The 26,254-nt window shown below is 32.8% G+C and overlaps 1 long non-coding RNA gene across 2 annotated transcripts in view; it reads right to left on the bottom strand.

Annotated features, from left to right (window-relative positions):
* Positions 1-25,949, bottom strand: part of LOC140616451 (uncharacterized) — a 37,272-nt gene extending 11,323 nt beyond the window's left edge. For both annotated transcript variants that reach the window (XR_012016933.1, XR_012016932.1), the window contains exons 1-2: positions 25,753-25,949; positions 15,329-15,525 (exon numbers count right to left, since the gene is read on the bottom strand). This is a non-coding gene — a long non-coding RNA (uncharacterized lncRNA). The remainder of the gene's footprint in view (positions 1-15,328; positions 15,526-25,752) is intronic.
* Positions 25,950-26,254: the final 305 nt, after the last annotated feature.

The following is a 26,254-nucleotide window of genomic DNA, read 5'->3' as shown; positions in this document are numbered from 1 at the left end:
AGACCTACATGTGAGACCTGAAATTTCATAACTCCTAAAAGAAAACATAGGCAGTTATCCCCTGGACATCTGTCTTTGAAATATATTTATGAATATGTCTCCTCAGGTAAGGGAAACAAAAGCAAAAATAAATTATTGGGACTAACTATGCCAAAATAAAAAGTTTTTGTTTTCTTTCATTTTGTTTTGTTTTGCACAGCAAAGGAAATCAACAAAACAAAAAGGCAATCTACTGAATGCAAGAAGATACTTGCAAATGATATAGCTGATAAGGGGTTAATATACAAAATATATAAAGAACTTATACAACTCAACACCAAAAAACAAAAAACAAACAAAAAAAAAAAAAACAATCTGATGAAAAACTGGGCAAAGGAACCAAATAGATATTTTTCCAAAAGAAATATACAGATGGTTAAGAGACACAAGAAAAGATGCTCAACATCACTACATCACTAGCTACCAGGTAAATTCAAATCAAACCACAATGAGATAACACCTCACACCTGTTAGAATGGCTAGTATCAAAAAGTTAAGGAATAACAAGTGTCAACAAGGATGCAGAGAAAAAGGAGTACTTAGGCACTGTTGGTAGGAATGTAAATTGGTGCCATCACTATGCAAAGCAATGTGGAAGTTTCTTAATCATTTAAAAATAGAAATACCATATGATCCAGTAATTCCACTACTTGGTATTTACCCAAAGAAAATGAAAACACTAATTTGAAAAGATGTGGACACTGTAATGTTTGCTGCAGCATTATTTACAATAACCAAGATAAGGAAGGAACCCATCTACCCATCAAAAGATGAATGGATAAAGAAGATGTAGTTTGTATATACATGGAATATTACTTAGCTATAAAAAGGAATTAGATCTTGCCATTTTTGACACCACGAATGACCCTACAGTGTATTAAGCTAAGTGAAATAAGTCAGAGAAAGACAAATACCACATGACTTCACTTATATGTGGAATATAAAAACAAAACAAAACAAATGAACAAACAAAAACCTAAGCTGACTCTTAAATATAGAGAACAAATTGATAATTACCAGAAGGGAGGTGAGTGGGGCAAATGGGCAAAATAGGAGAAGGGCATTAAAAAAGTATAAACTTCCAGTTATAAAGAAATAAATCACAGAGATGAAAAGTACAACATAGAGAATACATTCAAAACACTGTAATAATATTGAATCGTGACAGATGGTAACTACACATATCATCATGAACACTATAATATATACAATTGTTGAATTACTAAGATATACACTTGAAACTACTATAACATGTATGTCAATTAAAAAAAAAAGCTGCTGAGATGCCTGGGTGGCATAGTTGGCTAAGTGTCTCACTCTTGATTTCAGCCCAAATCTCCATCTCAGGTTTGTGAATTCAAGCCTTGTATACTTAAGTTTTTTTTTTATTATTATTTAATAAAAGAACTCTTCCAATCCAATAATAAAAAAAGAACCCAATTAAAAAAAAACACTCAAAAACCTGCTGACACAATATATAGCATATGGAAAAAGTGGCACATCAACACTACAGCTGTTTCTGAAGGGGCTCTATTCAGTGACATAATCACAAAAGAAAAGGTGAGACATAGCAGAAGATCACAAACTAGACAATGCATTTCTACATCAATTTCATTAATTCAACTGAGCAGTTGCCTCAGGAGCCATTCTCACAGGAGCCAAATCCCATCAAACCTGTATGGGAGGTCTGAAATTCCTTCCTCCAGCCCAAGCATCTCCACCTGGACATTTGCAGATTCTAAGAAATGGGCTAATTTCCTATCTTCACTAGAGCTGGAGATCAAGCAGACAAATATCTTTTTTTTTTTTCTTTTTTTTTCAAATCTTTGTATTAAACTGCATTCTGTCTCTCCTCCATCAGCAAGGTAGCCACATGTTGACAATCCCTTGGAGCTCCCCTTCTTCCAAAAGCAATGGTAGACCGTGGGGATAGGCTCTACCTATATATTCACCATGTGTGCACACTAGGGCCCAGAGCAGGATCAGAAATCAGCCATAGCCTGAAGGGGGAAGGAGTGGGTTTCTCCTGAAGTTAACTCTTGAGATGGTTAGAAAATGCCTTGAGTTTTATATACATTGAAAGAGGACATCAACTACCTCTGGTTTTACCTCAGTCTACTTTCTAATTGATTAAGTTCTATTCAGCTCGTCTTTTCACTCAGGCAAAATACCCAGCAAAGTATCTGTGATGGGAACTGAAACTACCCCTCTCAGGCAAAAGGGATTACCCTTAGTAAGACCCTGGATGACCGACACCAGAACAATGATCTACCTGACCTTTACTGCCCACTTGTACACACTAACCAACTTTGTCCCATGTTTTCCTTACATAAACCTGAAAGTTTAGAGACAGTCTTTGAGAAATTAGTCCTCTGTCTTCCTGGATTGTCCTCACTGGAATGAATTCCTTTCTTATTTCACTACCACTCATCTCTGTGTCTTTGGGTTTTGTCCGTGGGGAGTGGCCAAACCTAGCCTGTTCCGGACTCTTAGAGCCAGGTGCTTTTGCACGCTTGTGCCCTGTTTATAATATCAATGCCGAAAAATTCTAGCCCATCTAAGAACAGATTATTCTTTTTTAGCCTGGCTATTGCCAGCCCTCCACACTGGACTGAATATTTGTGTCCCTTCCACGATTCATATATGGAAGCACTATTGTGATGATATTTATAGGTAGAGTAATTGGGAGATAATTAGTCACAAAAGTGGAACCCCACAAAGGGATTAGAGTTATAAAAAGAGGAAGAGAGCTAGTCCTCTTTTTGCTTTCTCTTACTTGAGGACACAGGCAGAAGGCCAAAGTCTCCACACCAGAAGTAGTTCCTCCTCAGAATCCAACCATACTAGTACCCTGATCTCAGACTTCCCAGCCTCCGCACTGTGAGAAATTAATGTTTATTGTTCAACAACAACAACAACAAAAAAAGGAAAGCCACAGAATGGGAATTTATATTTTCAAAAGATATAACTGATTAAGAAATGCAATGCAAAATATACGAAGAATTCTTAAAACTCAACAATAAGAAAATGGACAACCTGATTGAAAATGTGTTAAGAATATGAATCAACATTTCTCTTAAGATATACAGAAGGTAGAAAGCATATAAAAATATGTTAAATGTCATATGTCATTAGCAGATTAAACAATGAAATATAGCTGCAAACCTATTAGGATGTATAAGATTCAAAACACTGAAGACACCAAATGCAGTGAAGATGTGGAGTTATTGGAACTCATTCATTGCGGGTGGGAGTGCAAAATGATATAGGTACTTTGTAGACAACTTGTTTCTTATAAAACTAAATATGCTTTTATCTTAAGATATAGCAATCACACTCCCAAAGGAGTTGAAAATTTAATGTCCACACAAAAACCTTCACATGGAAATTTATAGTAGCTTTACTTATAATGCCCAAATTTAGAAGCAATCATCAAGATGTTCTTCAGTAGGTAAATAGATAAACTGTGGTATATCAAGACTATCAAATATTATTTAGCATCTAAAAGAAATAAGCTATCAATAAATGGAAAGACATGGAGAAAGCTAAAATGCATATTACTAAGTGAAAGAAACCAGTCTAAAAAGGCTTCATATTGTATGATTTGAACTTATGACATTCTGGAAAAGGCAAAACTATGAAGAAAGAACAGTGGTTGCCATGAATTAGTGTGGAGAAAAGAATGAATAATTAGAACATAAAGGATTTTTATGACAGTGAAATTCTTCAGTATAATGTTACTATTATAGAATGTACATCCCTACACATTTATGAAAACCTACAGAACAAGCCAAAAGTAAATCCTAACATAACTATGAACTTTGTGCAATATTGATGTGTCAATGCAGGTTCATTAATTATAGCATATATACCACTCTGATGTGGGATGTTGATATTCCAAGAGATTGTATGTATGAAAATGGGCTGAAGATATGGAAACTATGTTTTCTACTCAATTCTGCTATAAACCTAAATCTGCCCTAAAAATGGAATTTATTTTAAAAATTTGTAATTGTAACAGTGGGGTAGTATTAGTCAATTCATGATATTTTAATGGTAAATAAAATAATCATGTAACATACATAATGCAGTGACTAGCACATAATAATCTCTCAAAAAATGTGTGCCATTTATTTATAATGAATGTGTTGTGTTTTTTTCCTGTATACGCAATATTTGGGGATTTTCAGGGATTGAACATGCTGTTTAACCAAAAACAACAACCTTAAAAGAAAAGGAGGAATAATCTTTAGATGATTATTTTCAATTGAAATATTGAATTTATTCTAATTGCTTAAATATGTTTAGAAAAATATCAGTCAATGAATAGTTCCAAACTCATCAATTCATAGTTACAAAAGACTGTTTCTTTACTTGATATGGTTGTCTTTCATTCCTTTTTTTCTTTTCTCTGCTCAGCTAAATTTTTTAAATCCAATACCCAAACAATTTATATCTGTGTTTTTTAATCACTTGAAATATATCCAGTGCATTAATTAAAGTTAGTTTTGAAGAAACAGGCACGGTACAGTGTGGCCAGACAGTGCTTGGATTTAATAGGTTATTTGATGTAATAAGAATAAGAAAAAAGACAATTGATGTTCCATTCTCTTTGTCATTTGCTAAAAAGGGCTATAATGTTAAATAAAGATACAAACTTCTAAATGACTAAAATATAAAGCTCAAGAAGTCAAATAAGCTCAATGTCCAGAAATTTACCTTTATATTATATTTCACTGTAACAGGAGTTCTATACTCAAAAAATAAATGAAACCTTTAATTGTTGGAAAAAAGTTAATGTCTAATATCTATGTATCTGTGCCACATACAGCTAGTAAATGGGTATACAGAGACATATGTTTGAAAATAGGAATGGACACATTTGAATTTATGTTATAAATCTTTGTCTCAAAATAATTGAATACATTGTCAGATTAATCTTCACACTAGAAATAACAACTAGTGTCAATTTGACAGTTGAGAATGATACAGAAAAACTACAGTATGCTTCAAAATTAACTCTTGAAGGTAGAGTTAATCTTGTCTAAGGATGACACAGTTTTCTATCCAATTGGACCTTAATTATTTTGGTTATTATTAAGTAAATAGTTATGTTAAAAAAGAGATTTACCTTGTTTTCTAAGTTATATATTTCTATGTACATTCATCAATACCACATTTCCAGTGGAAAAAAAATAGGGAGATAATTTTGTAATACAAATAATGACTATTTCTTAGCACTCAATTTGTGCTAAGAACTGTGCATAACTTTTAGGCTTATTAACATAAATTCTTTTTTTTAAATAATAAATTTATTTTTTATTGGTGTTCAATTTGCCAACATACAGAATAACACCCAGTGCTCATCCCATCAAGTGCCCCCGCCAGTGCCCATCACCCAATCACCCCTACCCCCCCCTCCTCCCCTCCCACCACCCCTAGTTCGTTTCCCAGAGTTAGGAGTCTTTATGTTCTGTCTCCCTCTCTGATATTTACTACCCATTTCTCCTCCCTTCCCTTCTATTCCCTTTCACTATTATTTATATTCCCCAAATGAATGAGAACATATAATGTTTGTCCTTCTTTGATTGACTCATTTAATTCTATTTTAATCGTGACAGTAACCCTAAGAGAAAGATACTGGTAGCATTTCTGAGTGACAACAGAGACTTAGAGATGTAATTTTCGTAAGGTCAAAGTACTAGTAAGGACTACAGGGAGAGGCTCAGCTTCTAATCTTTTTCGCTTTAGAACTTTTACTCTTAGCCACTATACTACACATTTTATAATCAAATATGTTTTTCATATCCATCAAGTGACCATAAGAGTTCTCAGACATCCGCAGCACAGGGATAGGCACTAGAAGTCACCCAATATTTTAATTTTCATTGCATATCAGACAGTGTTTATCTTATTCAAAAATATTTGAGCAGCTAAAACATATTTTTTTTTATAGAGGAGAATCCATCCAATTCAAATTATATTTTAGAGCCTCAGTAAATATGAAGCGGTAGTAGATCTGCTTAAGTAAATTCCAAGGCTTTCTTAAATTTTCAAAATAAATATTGAATAAATTAGAATAAATAAAAATGGTTTGCTCTACTGACAGAATATTAATAAAGCATTTTTAAGGCATTTAAAAATATATTGCTTATGGTAGTTCAAACCTAAAAAGAAACGGAGATATTGTATGAAATTTTTTGGTTGAAAACAAGTTCATCTTTTATTTTTATTTATTTTTTTTAAGTTCATCTTTTAATAGGCATCTTTCTATACCAAAACTAAAAGCACCCCTGTGTTATTTCTAGCTTATATTCAGTCCTAAAAGTAATCGCAGACCTTTATAATAATAACAAAAGATTAACATTGAGAAAAACAATAGAAATAACTAAATCCCTTATTTTTGTTTGTTACACTATTCTTTTTTTAAAGATATATTTATTTACCTGAGAAAGAGAGAGCATAAGGAGGGGCAGGGGAAGAGAACCTTCAAATAGACTCCTTGTTGAGTGTAGAGCTCCATGCAGGGCTCAATCTCATGACCAAGACTCATGAGATCATGACCAGAGCTCAAACCAAGAGTCAGATGCTTAACCGACTAAGCCACCCAACCACCCCACTTTGGTATATTATTCTTTGTCATTAGAAAATATAATGGCATAACAGCGCTAAACACACAGAATTCTTAACATTTGACTGTTTTTTAAAATAAAGATTTTATTTATTTATTTGAGAGAGAGACAGAGACAGAGTATGAGTAAGAGGGAGGAGGAGAGGGAGAGGGAGAAGCAGACTCCTGTTGAGTAAGGAGCCTGACATAGCATTCTATCCCATGACCCTGAGATCATACCTGAGCCAAAGGCAGACACTCAACCGACTGAATCACCAAAACACCCCTTGACTATTCTTTATATATAGTCCTTGTAAAAATATGCATTCTCATTAATACCTAAGTAAATCTTAGCAGTATATTTAATATTCTCCTGGAAAACTCACTGTTCAGCTCAAGTAATTTAATGCTATCAAATACAAATGATTCTTTGAAATGCAGTTGAGGTAAGGAAAGAAAAACCAACTGAAATTTTGAGAATTAAAATGATCATAAAGTAAAATGTCTGCTTACTTGAAGTACCATAGAGCCTAAAAGTCTCCCTTTATCTTGAAGAAAACATTCTATTTATGTACTAAAACTGAAACTCCTTCACTCTTCATGAAGAGTTTATAAAAAAGTTTATATTTATTTGCTTTGTAATAATCATCTATAAACTGTACAAAAGCCTTTCCATTAAGTTTTATAGTGCGAATTTCAATAAATATCTAAAAACATTTAACAGCTTCTGTTATATCTTTTGTGAGATATTCCCCAATTGCAAATTAGGTGGTTAGTGGTTTGAAAGAGTTAATGTGTCTCTAACACCTCTCTTATTATCTGGGAATAATTGTAGGCATCAGGCTCATTAAGCAATACATTGACCCTCCTTTACTAATACAATAAATTCACATGTATTTTTTTTATTTATTTGACATTTATTTTATTTCCATTTCATTCTTTTTAAATTGGCTAGATTTGGTTCAGCAATATCAGGTTACATTTTATATACACATATAAATTTGATCAAAGCTCTTTTTTAATATCTTTGTTGAATGACATAATTTATATGAATATGTTTTTCTCCATGTCACGAATGGTCTCACCAAATGCTAAATACAAATAAATCATATTTACAGCAATCCTCCAAAGGTCAAGATTATAACTGTGTTCTATCAAGATGCTCAATCATTTTATCCTGATCCTCTAACTGTAATTATACCCTGTTGGAATTGATGAAAAGATTGATGGAGTTCTTGTACATCAGTAGAGACCGGTAAGTATTAATGCTATATGCTTTGGTGTTTACTGCTTGTATTATCATATTTAATTAATATTAGTCACTATATTTCTCTCCTGTTGTGTGTATGTTGTTATTAACCTCTATCAGATCATTTTGTGTTGCCAACAGGAAAGACTCTTCTACTCTTCATGAAGGAGTTTCCCTAGTAAAGTTATATAAATCTTTTCTATATATCATAGCTCATAGGAATTAAAAAACAGGACTAGCTTTGGGGATGATCAACACAGAATCTTTTATGTCTGTATTGTCTCCAAAATACAGGCTTTGCTGCTCAGCTTGATGTAATTCCTGTGGTTCTTTCTCTGTTTTTACCATTTATAGATTTTGAGTCTACATGATGGCTTTATGTGTATCTGAACCATCACTGTGCCATGGGATCAAATTCTTGTTAACAAAAATATCCTGCCCTACAGTAATTAAGTAATATGTGGTGCAATTCTTTGCAGAAATCTTGAATGTTCCATTTCTTGAAAATTCTAGGCATTACTGGGTTCAGTGTGGCCATCTATAGGAACAGCCTCTAACTAGGCCTAAAATTGTCTATATCAAAACACAAAACTTTTAAGATTATAGTATTTTCAAGAAAGTTAACACCTACCTCTTCTTGGCTGTTGTCAAATGTTTTATGCAAAGAAATGTTAACTATTTGTTATCTTCTTTATAAACCTACACATAATTCCTTTTTATCACCATATTCTAAAAGTCAAATTATAATCAATTGAACTTTATTTACATTAAAAGAGTTAAAAGGTCACCAAATCCTAAAATATTTCAAAGATATAGATGTCACAAAGAATAAGTAGAAAAAATAAGTTGTAGACTCCTTGCTTCCAAAAACAAAAGGATAATTATTTCAGACCATATATCCTCTTGAAAAATACTATAAAAACTTGAGATTTTATATATATTAACAAACTTCTTCTTAAAACCATCCAAGAGCCCAACTAAAGGCATTTTCAGGCTAAAACTAAAGGGAAAACATAATTCAAAGAAGAAAAAAGCCTAGTACATGCTTTTTCTCTGAGTGTGTTGTCAGTAAGAAGAAATTTAATTTTTGTTTTTAATGATTCCATAACTCAGGATGAATGAAGGATTCTGAAAGGAAACTCTTCCCTATAAGAAGGGCTACATCTTCAAATTGAGAATTGAAGAATTGGAAATGTACCAATTCTGGAGAGCCACCACCCTTTTCATTACCTGAGTCATCCAGAGAATCTAAAGCTTCAAAAGAGCTTTGTCATTGTTCTAAAACAGAATTATACTCAGGAAACTATCCCTGGTAAACTGATATATACTCAGAAACTCTCTGGAATAATATACCATAATTAATATCTATACATTTTTATTAAAATATTTTAGGGAGATGCCTGCATGGCTAAGTGGTTGAGTGTCAGGTCATGACCCCAGGGTTCTGGGATTTAGTTTCACATCAGGCTCCTGACAGGGAGCTTGCTTCTTGCCTATGTCTCTGCCTCTCTCTCTGTGTCTTTCATGGATAAATAAATAAAATCTTAAAATATATATATTTTAGGAAATCACATGGCAAAATACAAAAAGTTATGCTGAGACTCTCTTCTTCATGAGCAAGACTACCAGAAATGATGGGCTGCAGGGTGTGGGTTGGGGGAACTCACATAGTTCTACAGTTGTTGAATATCAAATACAAACTATAAAGTGCATATATTTACCATGTTTTAAGAAAGATGAGCTGGAAAGGTTATTACAAAAAGTCACAGAGTTAATTAGAAAAAGAATGATTGAATGTTTTATGAATGAAAATTCAATAGTCAACATTAAAAATTCAGTGGATAGGTATAATAGCAGGTAAGAACTAGCTGAAAATAGAATTTGTAAACCCAAAGGTCAGTTAACATAATGTACAGCAGCCTATCAAAAATTATCAGCCATGAAAAGAAGCAGATCAATGTCGTTCATAATGAAGAGAAAACTCATTCAATAAAAATAGAGCCAAGACAACAGAGATGATGGAATTAGCAAACAAGAATGTTAAATGTTAGCATGAATTTGCATTACATGTTCAAGATGTTAGAGGAAAGCATAAACAGATGAAAGGAAAAATAATAATTTTTAGAAAAGACCAAAATGGTACCTGTAGAATTGAGAATACTGTATTGGGTAAAGTAAATCTTAGACTGCAAAGTAAGAGCGAGTAAAAAAACTAGCAATAGAAACTTTAAAATGCAGCACAGAAAGGAATAAAGATTGAAAACATGAAAAGGTGTGGCTATATAATCTAGTGTTAAATATGTATAATCAGAGCCCTGGGATAAAAACTGGTAATAGGAGGGTAAAGAATGCAATGAAAACTATAAACAAAGCTCAAAAAAGCACAATAAATGTAAGCAGAACATTTTAAGAAAATTACAACAAAGCATGTAATCACCAGATTGTTGAAACCAGTGAGCAAAAAATATCTTAAATCAGCCAAAGAACTAAGACATGTAACAGAAGAACATAGATAAGAAGTGCAGCAGTCCTCTCATTAGAACCTACATAAGCCAGAAAATAGTGGAGACATAAATCGTTGAAGGCTTTGTATAATGCCTTCATAAGAGTATGACATTTTCTTATAAATTTATATATATACATGTATTATTTGACCAGCATTTAAACTGGATATTTATTTGGAAGGAAAAATTATGAAGTTCCAACTAGTATAAAATAAAAATTTAGAATGATAAAGACCAATTAAAATTTAGCTTTGTTTAAAAAATCCAACGGCCTATAATTCTGGAATCAAGGGATAAAAAGTTCACTATTTTCTTAAGAGAGTTGTATTGACAAAGGGAAATTCCCTGAGACCAAAGGCTAACAAATCTTCTTAGAACCAGGTAAGGCATATTTTCAAGTAACTATTTTGTTTGTGGACCAAAAGAACATGGCAACTGGAAGAAATTTCCAAAGGCTAGGCTTACAAAGAATAATAAATAGGCATGGCGATCCATCTAAGGGAATAAAATTAGAGCCTAATCAAAGCATACTATCCATTAGTGGGACAGAGGACCTTAAAAATTCTGCACTTTGGATTATAGAACAGCTTTTGTACAGTGATTTCTGTGGGTCTCTTCTATTAACCCTAACAAATAGACATATTAATTTCTTTCCTTGCCCAGTGATAATATGTTGGCATATTTTGAGAACAAAACATTATTTTTACTGTTCAGAGGAATAACATCAAGATATGATGAAAAGACACAATGAATTAATAATTCCTTATGTAGATATTACTTTATGTAGAAATCCTGGAATTTGAGACCATATTGAGACTGAATTGGATTTTTGAACTTTACCTTTGGAAAACGAATGTGATTGATTTTGCCTACAGGAGGGACAGAGGCCCAAATATTTGGTGACCACAGGACTGACTAGTGTCATATATTGAATATTTCTGCCTCTTTAGTAGTTCACTAGTGCCATATATTGAATATTTCTGCATTAACATTGATCTCTCTCTAATAAGATTTTCATACCCTCTACCCTTCTGAAATGACATTCTTAAAGATTCAGTCTTGCCAAATTAAGTGCTCAATTCTGGTTTCTCATTTTATTGAAACTAAAAAAGCAAAAATTTACAGTTATTCACTTTCTCCTTCCTGAATTACTGTATGTTCTTTGTTTCAATGACACCATCTCTCATTTTATCTGTTTACTTTATAGCTCCTGCTACTCAATCTTTTTGCAGTTTTCTCCTTCTCTTATAACTTCTAAATATGAGAATACCCAAGAACATATATATCACAGCACAGTTTTTTACAGGAATATTTTTAGAAATCAATTTAAGTGTCCACCAATAAAGCACTAGTTAAATATATTATGGTATATCTATATAATGTAATACTCTAAATTGTATGAAATAAAGGATACTTTAAAAATTTTTTACTATCCCAACCACTGTTGAAGTGTATAATTCAGTAGATGTTAAGGACATCCACATTGCCCTTAGATCCACGGATCACTAGCATTTTTTCATCTTGTAAATGGAAAGTCTATACCAAATTAATAACTCCCCACTCTCCCCTCCCATAAGCCCTTGGTAAACACCTTTCTCCTTACTATCCCTAAGAATTTGCCTACATTAGATATTTCGTATAAGTGGAATCAGGCAGTGTTTGCTTTAACGTTTGTTTCACTTAGCATACTGTTCTGAAGGTTCATTCACATTTTAGCATGTGACACTATTTCCTCCCTTTTTAAGGCTTAATAATATTCCATATATAATGGAATACCACATTTGTATATCCATTCATTTGTTGATGGATTTGGGGTTGATTTTACCTCTTGGCTATTGAGGACAGTACTGGTTTGAGCATAGATGTGGTGAGTATTTTTCCATTGTACATATTTACTGTATAATTTTTATCCCTTCATCTGCCAATGGGCATTTGGATTGCTTACACCTATTGACTATTGTGAATAATGCTTCTGTGAATGTGAGTGAGTAGATATTTCTTAAAGACCATGCTTTTAGTTATTTCAGATGTATATACAGAAGTGGGATTGTTGGATCATTTGGTAACCATTTTTAATTTTTGAGGAACCACCATACTGTTTTCTGTAGTGGTTTCATTCTACACTCCCACTAATAGTGTCCAAGGGTTCCAATTACTCCAAATCTCAACCAACACTTCCTATTTTATTTCTTTGTTTTGTTTTGTCTTATATATATATATATATTTTTTGGTAGCCATCCTACAGAGTGTGAGGTGATATCTTACCTGCATTTTGTGATTTTGACCTGCATTTCTCGGATGATTAGTGATGTTAAGCATCTTCTCATATGTTTATTGACCATTTATATATTCTCTTTGGAGGAATGTTTATTCAAGTTTTTGCACAATGTTAAAAGAGATTATTTTATTTTTCATTGAGTTATAAGAGTTGTTTATATATTCTATAAGTTAACCACTTATAAGACATGTTATCATAAGCATATTGTCTCCCATTCTGTGGTTTCCCTTTCCCACTCTGTTGATTATGTCCCTTGGTGTATAAAAGTTTCCTTTTATTCAAGTTTCTCTCTTGGTGTAGAGAAAGTTCCATATATCCCACTGTCCCCACACAAGCCTAAACTCCCCCACTATTGACATCCTGAACTGCAGTGGTTCCTTTGTTATGATCAGTGAACCTACAGTGACATATCATAATCACCCAAAGTTCATAGTTTGTATTAAGGTTATTCTTGGAGTTGTACATTATATAGGTTTTGACAAATGTATGTATCTAGCCTTGTAGTCTAATACTGGATAGTGTCAATGACATAAACGTCCTCTGTTCTCTATTTATCCTAGTTCCTTTACTCATCCTAGTCCCTGGCAACCACTGATCTTTTTTTTTTTTTTCTTTTCCAGTCGCCATAGTTTTATCTTTTCTAGAATGTCAAATAGTTGGAATTATATAGTATGTAGCCCGTTTAGATTAGCTTATTTTCCTTAGTAATATGCATTTAAGTTCCTTCATGTCTTTTCATGGCTTGATAATTTATTCATTTTTAGTACTGAATAAGGCTTCATGGTGTACCACAGGTTATTTGCCTACAAAAGACATGTTTTTGCTTCCAAGTTCTGAGAATTATAAATAAAGTTGCTGTATATATCTACCTGCAGGTTTTTGTGGAGGCACAGATTTCAACTCCTTTGGATAAATACCATGGAGCATAATTGCTTGATTGTATGGTATGTTTAATTTTCTAAAAACTGCTAAACTATATTCCATAGAGGCTATACCATTTTGCATTTCCACTAGCAATGAATGAGAGTTCCTATTGTTCCACATCCTCACTAGCATTTGGTGTTGTTAGTATTTTAGACATTCTAAAAGGCATGTAAAGGTATCCCATTGTTGTTTTAATTTTCACTCCCCTAATAACATACAGTATTTTACATTTTTCATGTGATTATTTGTCATCTAAATATCTTCTTTGTTGAGGTGTTTGTTCGGGACTTTTAACTATTCTCTCATCATTGGGTTTGAAGAGTTCTTTTATATGTTGAATAACAACCCATTATTATACATGTTTGACAGATATTTTTTCCTAGTCTGTGGCTTGTCCCCTCACCCTCTTTACATTCTGTTTCACAGCCCAGATAACTTTTAATTTTTTAGACTTTATTTTTGAGAGAGAAAGAGAGAGAGAGAGAGAGAGAGCACAAGCAGCTTTTGGGAGAGGCAGAGAGAGAGGGAGAAGTAGACTCCCTGCTGAGCAGAGAACTCAATGTGGGGCTGGATCCCAGGACTCTGAGGTCATGATCTGAGCTGCAGGCAGACATTTAACTGGCTGAGCCACCCAGGCATCCCTAGATGGTTTTAGTTTTAATGATGTTTAGTTTACCAATTATTTCATTCACAAATTGTGCCTTTGGTGTTGTTTCTAAAAAGTCATCATAGCCAATGTCATCCATGTTTTATAGAAGTTTTATAGTTTAGTATTTTAACATAGGTCTTTGATCTATTTTGATTTTTTTTTTTTTGAAAAGTGTAAGGTCTTGTTTTGATTCACTTTTTTGCAAGTTTTTTTTCCAACACCACTTGTTGAGAAGACTATCTTTGCTCCATTTTATTTCCTTATTCCTTTGTCAGAGATCATTTGAATGTATTCACATGGGTCTATTCTGGGTACTCTGTCTTTTTCCATTGATCTATTTGTTACTTTGCTAAAACTACACTGTCTTGATTACCATAGATTTACAGTAAGTCAAAGTTGGTTAGTGTTAGTATTCCAACTTTGTTCTTTCCTTTCAATATTGTGGTTGGCTATTGGAGTCTTTGGCTTCTTCATTTAATGTTAGAGTCACTTTACCAATACCTACAAGATAACTTGCTGGGAACTTGCTTGTGATTGCCTCGAATCTGAAGATTATTTTGGGAAGGACTGACATCTTGACAATATTTAGGCTCCATATCGATAAGCATGGACTATGTCTCCATTTATTTAGTTCTTTGACTTCTTATGTCAGAGTTTTATAGTTTTACTCATATAAATCTTATACATGTTGTTAGATTTATACCTATTTCATTGTGGTGGCAATAAAATAAATGGTAATATATTAATAATTTACTTTCAGAGGAGGAAGATAAGTGACTGGTAAACACAGAGACATAAAGACTTAGTTTGAAGGTATACTTTTTGTATCATGTTAATGTTTTACCATATAAATAAATATTTTAAATGGTAAGGTAGATGCAAAAATGTTTCCCTTCCTCATGAGTTATTTTATTTTCCTCTATTTTTGATTTTTTTGGAGGGGCAAAGATTATCTTGCCCCTTCCCATCCCAATTTTCAATGTGTTTGATACGTAAGAGATTTATAATTTTGACAGCAAGGGATAAGTCACATTAATTCTAATAATGAATGAATATAAACTCAGACATTTTTTACCTGAAGCAGTTTAGATGCATTTTATTAAACTTAGTTATTTTGGGGATCCCTGGGTGGCACAGCGGTTTGGCGCCTGCCTTTGGCTCAGGGCGCGATCCTGGAGACCCGGGATCGAATCCCACGTCGGGCTCCCGGTGCATGGAGCCTGCTTCTCCCTCTGCCTGTGTCTCTGCCTCTCTCTCTCTCTCTCTCTGTGACTATCATAAATAAATAAAAAAAAATTAAAAAAAAAATAAACTTAGTTATTTTTGACCAGAATTATTTTTATGAGCTCATTCATTAACTCTTGCAAATAAAAGAATATCAGCTCAGTGAATTGTTAATGAAAATGATTCTATTTAGTTAGAAATATGGCTACAAATAGAAAATGCATCTAGAATCTTTAATAGGTAATACATTTTTATAGAGACAGAGACAAATGAGAATATATTGCCCAATTTTGAATTTTAATGCCAAACTACAAATCACATCAAATAGCTACAATTAGATAGATGGATTTGATTGTTATCCAGTGAGTTGGGCAACTCAATGATAGTAATTAAATAATATACTAGGAGAGGAAATGCATCTTATTTGACCCTCCTATCCTCTCTTATTAGTAAGCCTTTCTAACACTGCTTCCAAGGCACGGAATCAAATTAATATTTCAAAATATAACTTCCTACTACAAGGTCCCCATGCCTTCTAAGGTAATACACTTAAGTGTATGTTCCAAGATGTTAAATCCTTTGTAACCTCTACTAAAATGCTCCAGAGCTCAAAATTGATGTCAAATGTTAATCAAAATCTTTTGGCAAGTATAGAATTTTAATGGAATTGCTTGGTTCTTGAATTAAAGAGATTTTTAGTCCCTGAAGTATAGGGCAAAACCTTGGCATATTAGAGATCCATTCTCTGGCATTCATTTAAAAGGGCAATCAGGAACATAAAATGAATGCTATTCATACAAGCTAGTGGCATTAAGTACATTGGTTTGAACATTAACCTTATCATTTCATGAATCTAATTGATTTGTCTCTTTTAGCCTTTGACAAAAAAAGAGAGAAAGAGAGAGAGAGAGAGAGAGAGAGAGATTTTTATCACTATTACTCATTTATCTTTCTTTCAAAACACATTTTAACCCATTGTAATGGCTAGTTCTCTCTGAGACTTTCAGAACTCCAGAAAAAGAGCTTCCTTAATTTTAATCTTTTGCCTCTCATTTCCAGATTTAAGTAGAAGTAAAAGTATTTTTATCTATTAAGAAAGGCAAAATAATTTATATCTGAAAAGATCTTTCTCTGAAATTTGAAATCAATAAAAAGTGGCTATTCTACTTCTCAGAAAGTCTTTGAATATGCATATCTTCAAACACTAAGTTATATTATTATTCTTTTAAAGAAAAACACATCTTTTGTAATTTACAAAAAAGAAAAAAATTAAAAGTATTTGTATTATTAAAGAATGAGTATTTTGTGTATTTCAAGAAATATACCAATGCCTTTTATAATTTATATTTAAGGAAAATTTTTATTTTTATTTGATAAGCAACTGTCCACTATTTTGCTAATTGTGGCCCTACAAATGAGAGATCATGAATTTCTATACAGGACTCACTAGAATGTAGTAGGTAAAGTTGATTGCAGGGCCATGAAGCAAATTTGGCATTGTCAGTCATATTTTCAGAAATTATTTGTATGCTAAATATGTTTATATACATTTACTTTCTTCAGTCTGCCTTATTTACTGCTGTATATATAGTTAATTATTTAAGAGCAACAAACAAAACATTACAGTATAAGAAAGTTGAAATTACACATATTTACTGCATCCTTCTAGCCACAGTGTAACCTAAGTACTATGTCATAAAATTTTGTGATAGGCACGTTTGAAACTGTATTGAGGTCTTTCAAGTATAGGAAGTACTTTGCCTCATGCAATTTATAAGTCACTTTGCATATTTATGTTTATATTAAATTCATTTATATTTAAATTGGTTCTTAATTTCATGATCACACCTTTACAAAAACACTAGAAATATTTCCTGGAAACAAAAGAAGTGTAGGTAGAAAGAATAGTATACTGTACATCTTTCAATTCTAATATTTACTGAAGTTACCTTTTGTTTTTTTGTGATTATAACTAACTTTAATGTGACTATAACTAACTTCAACGTGATTATAGAAAGTTAACTTTACAAACCATAATCAGGATATTAAAAAGACAGTATTCTTTCAAGGCACTGTCTTTGTTAAGTTTTGTTATCAGGCATATGCTACTTTAAAAAAATGATTTGGAAGTATAACTGTTAAGTAATTAATTAAAACTTATCTGTAAACAGCATAATTCATGAAGTGTAATCTGGGCTTTAGAAAAAATAGACTTTGGTTTCCTACTTACTAATGAAAGTGAGTAAGCTATTAAAGTTTTAATTATAAGTTATCTCACGTGGATAATCTATATTAAGTAGATAATAATATACCTCTCACCCTAAAATTTGAGACTACTGTGATATAAGTGAAATCTCTGATAACTATGTGGATAGGGCATTAGTAATTCCTAAAATAATCCTTGACCATTGCCATGGTGTGTAAATTTCTGCATTTAAACCATCATAAAATTAAAAAAAATAAACCATCATAATTATTTTTAACATTTAAATTTTGTAATGAAATTCTTTATCTTATTAATTATAAATAATTTCATTCTGAATAAGATTAAATTTAGAATTCTCTTAGAAGGTAGGGCCTTTCTGAGTATAGAGTTACAATGTGTTTTAAAATGCCTATAAACTATTAATAGACATTTTGCTTGTAACTATAGATCTATTTTAAAACTATTTTACCTATATTCTGATTAAAAATATAATAAGCAAGATGAAAGCTTCATTAAATATGATTGTACAGCATAGTAGTAAGTGTAAAGACTATATAACCACTACTCTGGTCTAGTGAGTCCCTTCTTATTAAGAAACCCCTATTGGCAGGTGGTGCAGCAGTTTAGCGCCGCCTGCAGCCCGCGGTGTGATCCTGGAGACCCGGGAATGAATCCCACATCCGGCTCCCTGCACGGAGCCTGCTTCTCCCCCTGCCTGTGTCTCTGCCTCTCTCTCTCTCTGTGTGTCTCTATGAATGAATAAATAAATAAAATTTTTAAAAAAGAGAAAGAAACCCTTATCCTCCTTCCAAGGTATAACTTCTTTCATCATCACTTATACATTTCCCCCTTATATTCATAATACTGTCTAAATTATTTTATTGGTTTTTTATACATTCATTTTTAATCATTTTTAATCCTTCCAGCCTTTTATTATTTATTTTTATTTGACTTTTTTAAATTAATTTTGTATTTAAATTCAATTAGCTAACATATAGTATATCATTAGTTTCAGTTGTAGTGTTCAATAACTCATCAGTTCCATATATTATTTCTTTTAAGCAATATTTTTCTTCAATGCATATTTCATCTTTTAAAAAATTATCTCATTTAAAACAATTTAGCTCATCTATATGAATTATTTACTTCTATTTGAGAGTTTATTTTGGTATTACTTTGTAGACTTCTTGGGATGAACACTTGATCATTAGATTTAGCTTTTCTTCTACAATATAAGCACTTCATGCTATAAATTTTCTATTAAATACTATTAGGATGCTAGAAATGATTCTATGTAGCATTTTCATTATTATCCAATTCAAAACAGTTTCTAATTTCTCCTTTGAATAATGATTTTTTATTTATAAATTATCAGCATATTTGAAATATCCAAATACATTATTAGGAATAATTTGAGGTTAGTAATTTATTGATTTCTAATATAAATTCATTTGGCCAGAAAGCAACTTATATTTCAGTGATTTGAAATTTATTGAGATGTTCTTAAAACTGTATAGCTCAGTATATATCGAATTTCATAAATATTTTGTTTAGACTTCAAAAAAAAGAATGTGTGCCCCATGCTTATTGAGTATAGTGTTCTACATGTCATGTTTGTTCATGTTTAGGCCATGTTTCTTAAGCTCATTTAAATCATCTATATATCTGAGATAGAGATAGGTATAAGTATAGATATTTTTTTTTTCTATTTGTTCTGTTAGAGGTATGTAAAGCTCCCCACTCTGTGGATTTGGAATTGTCAATTATTTTCTTGTAATTTTCCAAATTTTCCGTGTGTGTGTGTGTGTGTGTGTGTGTGTGTGTAGAGAAAGAGTACTTTCGTGATGCAGAAATTTCCAGTGACTGTTATCTGTCCAAATAGTAGGGCCTTTTATGTGCCTGTAATGAAGATAGATAGATACATAGATACATAAATATATAATACATTGACTTCAATTACTACTTTTTGACTTGACATGTATTTTGATTGATATTAATGTAAATAATCACACATATTTTTAATTACTTTTTATTGACAATATTTTGGCTTTTACAAATGTTTTCATTTGCATCTTGCTTAGTACACTTACAGTCTGTATTTATAATTAGGCTTTTTGTATCACCTAGGCTGATAATTTTTTTAGCACATTTAAATTTTAATATAATACTAATAGATTTATAGATTAAATATATTTTTGCATATGTATAAAAATACAAAAACTATAGAGCAGTTTAAATCTCATTTTATTCCTGACTACTATTCATAAATTATAATCACATTAGGTTTTAAGAATGTAATATTATAAAGTTATGTTTATCTCACTTCATTAATTTTATGTCAGGATAAGCAGTGATTCTCAACTGGGGTGATTTTATCCCCTAGGAGCCATGCAGATATATCTGGAGACTTTTTTTTTATTTAACAATGGGTTGGGGGAGTTCTACTGATACTCAGTGATTACAGGCCAGGGAGACTGCCAATGATAGCCTAGCATAGGACAGCTCTCCACAATAAAGAATCATCTAATTCAAATATAAATAATTGTGAAATTGAGATAACCTAAGCAAAGTTATACTAAGGTTAAATAAAAAGCCACACAATTGAATGTCTACTTAGCACTCATACCACATGTTCCTAAACTAGATTAATCTTTTCTCAGGCTTCCAGACCGAGGAAGTAGCCATAGCCATACGCTGAAGATTTGAATGTTAATGAGAAAGGTTAGAAGCACAAACAAGAATTGTTCTTTGTAAACAAGCCTTTAACAAACCTTTTAAATTATTATGAAGGAGAATTGAGAAATAAAGCAGAGTCTGGAGGAAAATTTGAGGTCAAGAAAGGTTTTCATTTGCTGTGGTTTTACCTTTTGTTTATTTTTTAAAGTTTTTATTGTGAAATAACTAGAACCACAATCAGTGGTAGGGAATAATATTGAGAAATCCTATGTATCCTTTAGCCAGTCTCCTCCAATGAGAATATCATGTAGAATTATACTTCAATATATAACACGACATAGCCAAAATAAAAGATATCTTCATGTCCATAAGGATTCCTTATGTTGCCCATTGATAGTCACTCCATTTTCCTCCAGTCCCTCTCCTTATTAACACCTAGCAAGCAATAATGTATTCTCCATTTCTGTATCTTTGTCATTTCAAGAATGTTACATAAATGGAATCGTACAGCATGCAGTCTTCTGGGGATTAGATTTTTCATCAAAATAATTTCCTAGAGAATCATCTGTGTTGTGTCTATCAATAGCCTGTTTCTTTTATTGATGAATAGCATTCTGTGGTATGGATATACCACAGCTTGCTTAACCATTTATCTGTTGAAGGACATCTTGACTGTTTCCAGGTGGGGCTATTACAATAATGATGCTATGGATATTCTTCTCTAAGTTTTTAGATGGAAATACATTTCTCTGGGATAAATGCCCAAGAGTGAAATGGCTAGTCTATATGGTAATTATGTGGCTAGTTTTATAAGAAACTGCCAAAATAGTTTCCAGATATTTAGGCCATTTTACATTTGCTCCACGCCACCCAATAATGTGTAGGTGATCCAGTTTCTCCATATCCTCACCAATATTTGGTATTGTCACTATTTTGTATTTTAATCATTCTGATGGGTGAACAGTAATATCTTTTGGTTTTATTTGCATTTTCCTGATGAGTAATGATGTTGAACATCTTTTCATGTGCTTATTTACCACCTGTATATCTTCTTCAATAAAGTGTCTGTACAGGTCTTTTGCCCACTTTCTAATTGAATTATTTTTGTACTTTTTATGTTTAAAATCTCTTTGTATATTCTCCATCCTAGTTTTGTCTGATAGGTGTTTTGCAACTATGTTCTCCTAGCCTGTAACTTATCCTGTCTTCCTCTTAACAATGTATCTTTTTATTGTTTTTGTTTTTGGCAGTAAATTATGCAATATTATCAGCTGAGAATAAAAACAAATTTTAGAAGCTTAAGATGAGAAGATATGAGATGATCTTTTATAGGAGTTTAAAGCGTGCAGAAAATTATTTTAGGATTGTCATGACCATACTGAAAGTCTGTGGACACAGACATGAAATGCAATAATCTAATATGACTTGTGCTTAAACCTTCCAATGATAAAGAAAACATAGAAAATTGAATTAACTGGGGTTGTGACTTTACCAAAAAGTTGGTGGGAGAATGAGGAAATTGTATTGATGGAATATAGGAAGCATTGATTGTACTAATGGATCATAGATTATTATCTCAGAAATGAAGGATAAAATCCAATCAAAAGGTTTTAAGATCAGTGAATTAATGATAATACTGGGAATCAAAGAACTGCTACCACTGAGGAACTAGGGAGTTCCTAGGAAGACAAAATCTAAAAGGGCAGTATAGAAAAAGGAGAGAAAGAATGCCCCAGGGTTCCCTCATTTAGTAAGTAAAAGTGATTATTAACAATTTTACTGTAAATACAATTCAGAGAATATCAATTCTGGAGTCCCATAACATTGAGATTGAGTCCCAGTGCTGTCACTTTATACAAAGTTTATGTAAGCAACAAAAACTCTATAGTGTCAGATACTTTATTTATAATGTAGAGATAATGATATCATCTCTCATATATATATCCTTGGAAATACTCAGTGAGATATTTCATATAAAGAATTTAGCACAATAAACAATCAATATATGTCCAGATAATATCATTAAGATTTTAAAAGTTCAGTCTCTGTTTATCATGTTGAGTAATCAGTACATAAGTTTCCAAATTTAAACTGTTAGAATGCAAGCACCTTAGACATGGGAGATATATCACACAGAGCATAATCATAATATATTTTAAGTGTTCATTTATAATGTTACCAAATTTCTATACACATTAAAAATTTCTGTGCTTTGAGTCTACATTCTAAAACTTTTAACTTTTCTTCCTGGATTTTGATAACAAAATGTGAGGTTCTGTAGAGATTTTTTTTGAAGGTGGAATAGGAGCTCTCCATACATACGGAAAATTCCATTGGTCTTTTATATAGGAGAGATATTGGGCCAAAAACTGCATACTTACTTCATTAGACTGAGAATTCAGGTTTGGGAAAAGAAAGAAATTTACCCTTTTAGGTTAACAGAATTCCTATCCACATGGCACAAATAGAAGATTAGTTTACTATGCTTTATTATTAACATTCTTTTTCAAATGTGTCAGAGGAAATGCTTCATCCTGAAACAAGCAAATAGTTACCTTACTTTCAGCCAAATAGCATTTCCCAGGGCAGCTTAGTTACAGATAGCATATGATTATTTTGTTTCTGATTGGCTAGAGAAAATAATGCTGCAATTACTAATGTGCTTACATTTTTAGCTGTTGCCAGGTAATGCTCTGTTGGAGGCTCACTCTGCAGTAGTTAACCACTGAAATTAATAGAGCAGCAACATATGCTGCTGTGAAGAGCTGTAGTATTTTCTGTATAAGCTCATTTTCCCTCAAATATTTATTTATGTATTTGTTACTTGTCAAAATATCATATAAAAGTGAACTGGTAGAGAGAATGTGAAGTTATGAAAACAGGTTATGATTGATACATCTTTCTCACCATCCCTAGAAAAAAAGATCAAGAGACAAAAGCCTTTCATGTTAATCTCTTATTGAGGTGGGAAAAAGGAGGTTCCCAGGGAAGAAGAAGTGAGAGAAAAAATGAGGTGAAGAAAAACTGAAGAAAAGAAACTAAAGTAGATGCATTACCAAGTTTGTTACAACTACATAATAATGTTATTAGTTGCTACCTCTTACTGGTACATATTCAGACAGGACTTTTAAAACCACTGAATCTCAGAACATTTAATTGGAATAGATGTGAAAGACGTGCAAAATATTTTTGCCTCTCTTACTTCCATTTCCCAGAGAAAACTTACAGAAGTAAGTTTATCCAATACCATACCAACTCTCCTATATTCTGGAGTTGTGTCATCTAGCATCTTGAGTCAAGCCCCAGAGAAGTCAAAGCTTCTGGGGGTTGCTTTTAGCTAGTGTGTGTGCTTGCCAGTCTCTCTCTGTAATAGTAGGCACACATGGAGGTTTTATTTTTTTATTTTTTCTTAAATATTTTTATTTATTTATTCATAAGATACACACAGAGAGAAAAGCAGAGACACAGGCAGAGGGAGAAGCAGGTTCCATGCAGGGAGCCCGATGTGGGACTCTATCCTGGACCCTAGGATCATGACCTGAGCCAAAGGCAGACGTTCAACTGCTGATCCACCCAGGTGTCCCCACATGGAGGTTTTAGAGGCAACGTCAGTGGCAGGTATGTGAGCACAGGCTTACAAACTCTCACTAGGACCAGCAGAACCAATTGCCAAAATCTTGGAGGGGCGGTAGTTAAGACTGTGACGATCTGTGATGACACATGAGCTGAATCCAGTCTACTCCTTGTATCATTTTGATTCACTCAGCCCTCTCTCATGACGTACTGATCTCAATAATGGGCCCTCATTTCTTTGTAAAGAGAGGAAGAGATGGAAAGTTGCCAGATCTTTAAAAAAAAAAAAAAAAAAATTGATTCAACTGCTGATCCCAGGATTACAACTGGTTTTCATTTACTGCTTCCACCAACTTTTTAGATTTTTCTGCATCGCCATCCAGAACTTTGGCTAGGCTAATTGGTGGCTAGAATAATGATCCAAATCTAAAAGCCTGACTAAGGTAAGGAAGTGAAGTTCAGTACATTAGAGAAACATGCTTTGTCTCTGATGAGAAGAACTGCAAAGCTATAAAGCAAAGGGAATGGATCTAGGTAGAGAGCTGAAGCCAATAATTCAATCTACCACAATGAGATATCAGCTTTGGTTCTTGTTGTTGTTGGTGGTGTTATGGGTGATGGTGAATCTGGGATAAACTTCATTAAATGCCTTTTTCCATCTGCTCTTCCTTCTTCCCTCCCTTGCTTCCCATTTTCCTTCACTGCTGCTTCTCTGAAATTGCATCCAATAAAACTTTAGCAGGGAAATTTTTGCTTTGGACTCTGTCTTCTGGGGATTACGGACTAGGATGGTAGATATGCAATTAAAAACAGACCTTAGAATGGGATTTGGGAATGGGGTTATATGCACCATGAGGGCAACAGGTATCCCATTATGACTGATAAGGAAGGTGCAGTAGGCAGTGATAGCACAGTGAATAACAGTTTCATTTGTGTTAAAAATATATAAAATGAAGTAGAAGGTAACCATACTGGGATATCAAGTACTTGCTACATTTAAAAGCAATGATCACAAAATGTATTGTTACTCTTCCTGATGATATTTCAAACCCATTAGTAGAAAAAGTATTTATTTGTCTGTACTCCATCCCGTTTCCCAGATCACACTTTGAAATTCTGTTTTCATGGAACTTCAACCTACACTAAAGGTTGTGCTACCCAGGGCCTCAGAGCAAATTCTGGCAAAGTCAGGTCCTTTCTCTATCCAGTCCTCAAGGTGCAGGAGTGGGCTTTACAGCTATGAGGATACTGTGAGTTTTCACTCCAAGCCTCTTTGTCTTGGAAGTGAGAAAACTAGCCAAGGCCAAGAAAGAGTAGTTTACTCTGAGATAATATGGGATAATATATAAACCATGAATGCAGTGGAAAAGGTTAGTCCATGAAAGACTGAATGAAGCTGAGTTTTTTTTTTCAAATATGCTGTCTTTTATAGAATAGCTTCTTTCTCCAAATTTATATAACAAACCCTGAAAAATTGAAATCATTTTTAGTTAAACCTGATATTTACCTTATCTATCTATTATATGTATACAACTGATTTGAGTATATTTAAGTTAATGAAAACATGAACAATTTACCTAACCTTAAGTATAAATCCGAAGGTTCAATTTCAAGGGAATAATATAGTTTAATTTGTAATTACAAAGAAGTACTCAAAATATACAGGCACACACCAACATCACCCCCCCCCCAATACACACAGAATTGGAAGGGCAAATATATAATAGATATGAATAGAATTTGAATTTGGACATACATACATAGACAAAAATCTCTGATGCTCTGCTTCCTAGTTACAGGAAAATGGACAAAGGACTTACCTTGTCTAAGTCTCAGGGTCATGATTGTACAATAAGAATGCTATACTTCTCACAAGAATGATGTCACAGTGTCTTCTCTTGGGTACATTCCATTATGTAATGGAGAAAAGAAGATGAGAAAGTCCTCAAGAATCCATCCCACATTTTAATGGAAGGGTCAGAAAACTGATTACATCAAAATGCTCTGATATCTGACTGCTCAGGACATTACTAGATAAAAATAAGATAAGCCTTTTGGATAGGAAATTAAGTTCTGCAGTAAATTAACATATTAAAATAAAGCATTGGGTAATAAAAGTACTACCTCAGTAATATCAAAGCAATTACCACACTAGAGACATGTTCCTTAGGATACTACATCATACACACATATTCCTCAACATTTTGAACAATATATAAACACGTCCACACCTGACAAGCACAATTCTGACCCCTTTTTAAAAAGTATATTTAGAAGCACCTGGGTGGTTCAGTGGTTGAGAGTCTGCCTTCCGCTCAGGTC

The sequence above is a fragment of the Canis lupus genome, chromosome 24 (genome assembly GCF_048164855.1).
Source record: "Canis lupus baileyi chromosome 24, mCanLup2.hap1, whole genome shotgun sequence".
NCBI lineage: Eukaryota > Metazoa > Chordata > Mammalia > Carnivora > Canidae > Canis > Canis lupus.
The sequence above is the reverse complement of the archived record's forward strand: the minus strand, read 5'-3'. Positions and strand labels throughout refer to the sequence as shown.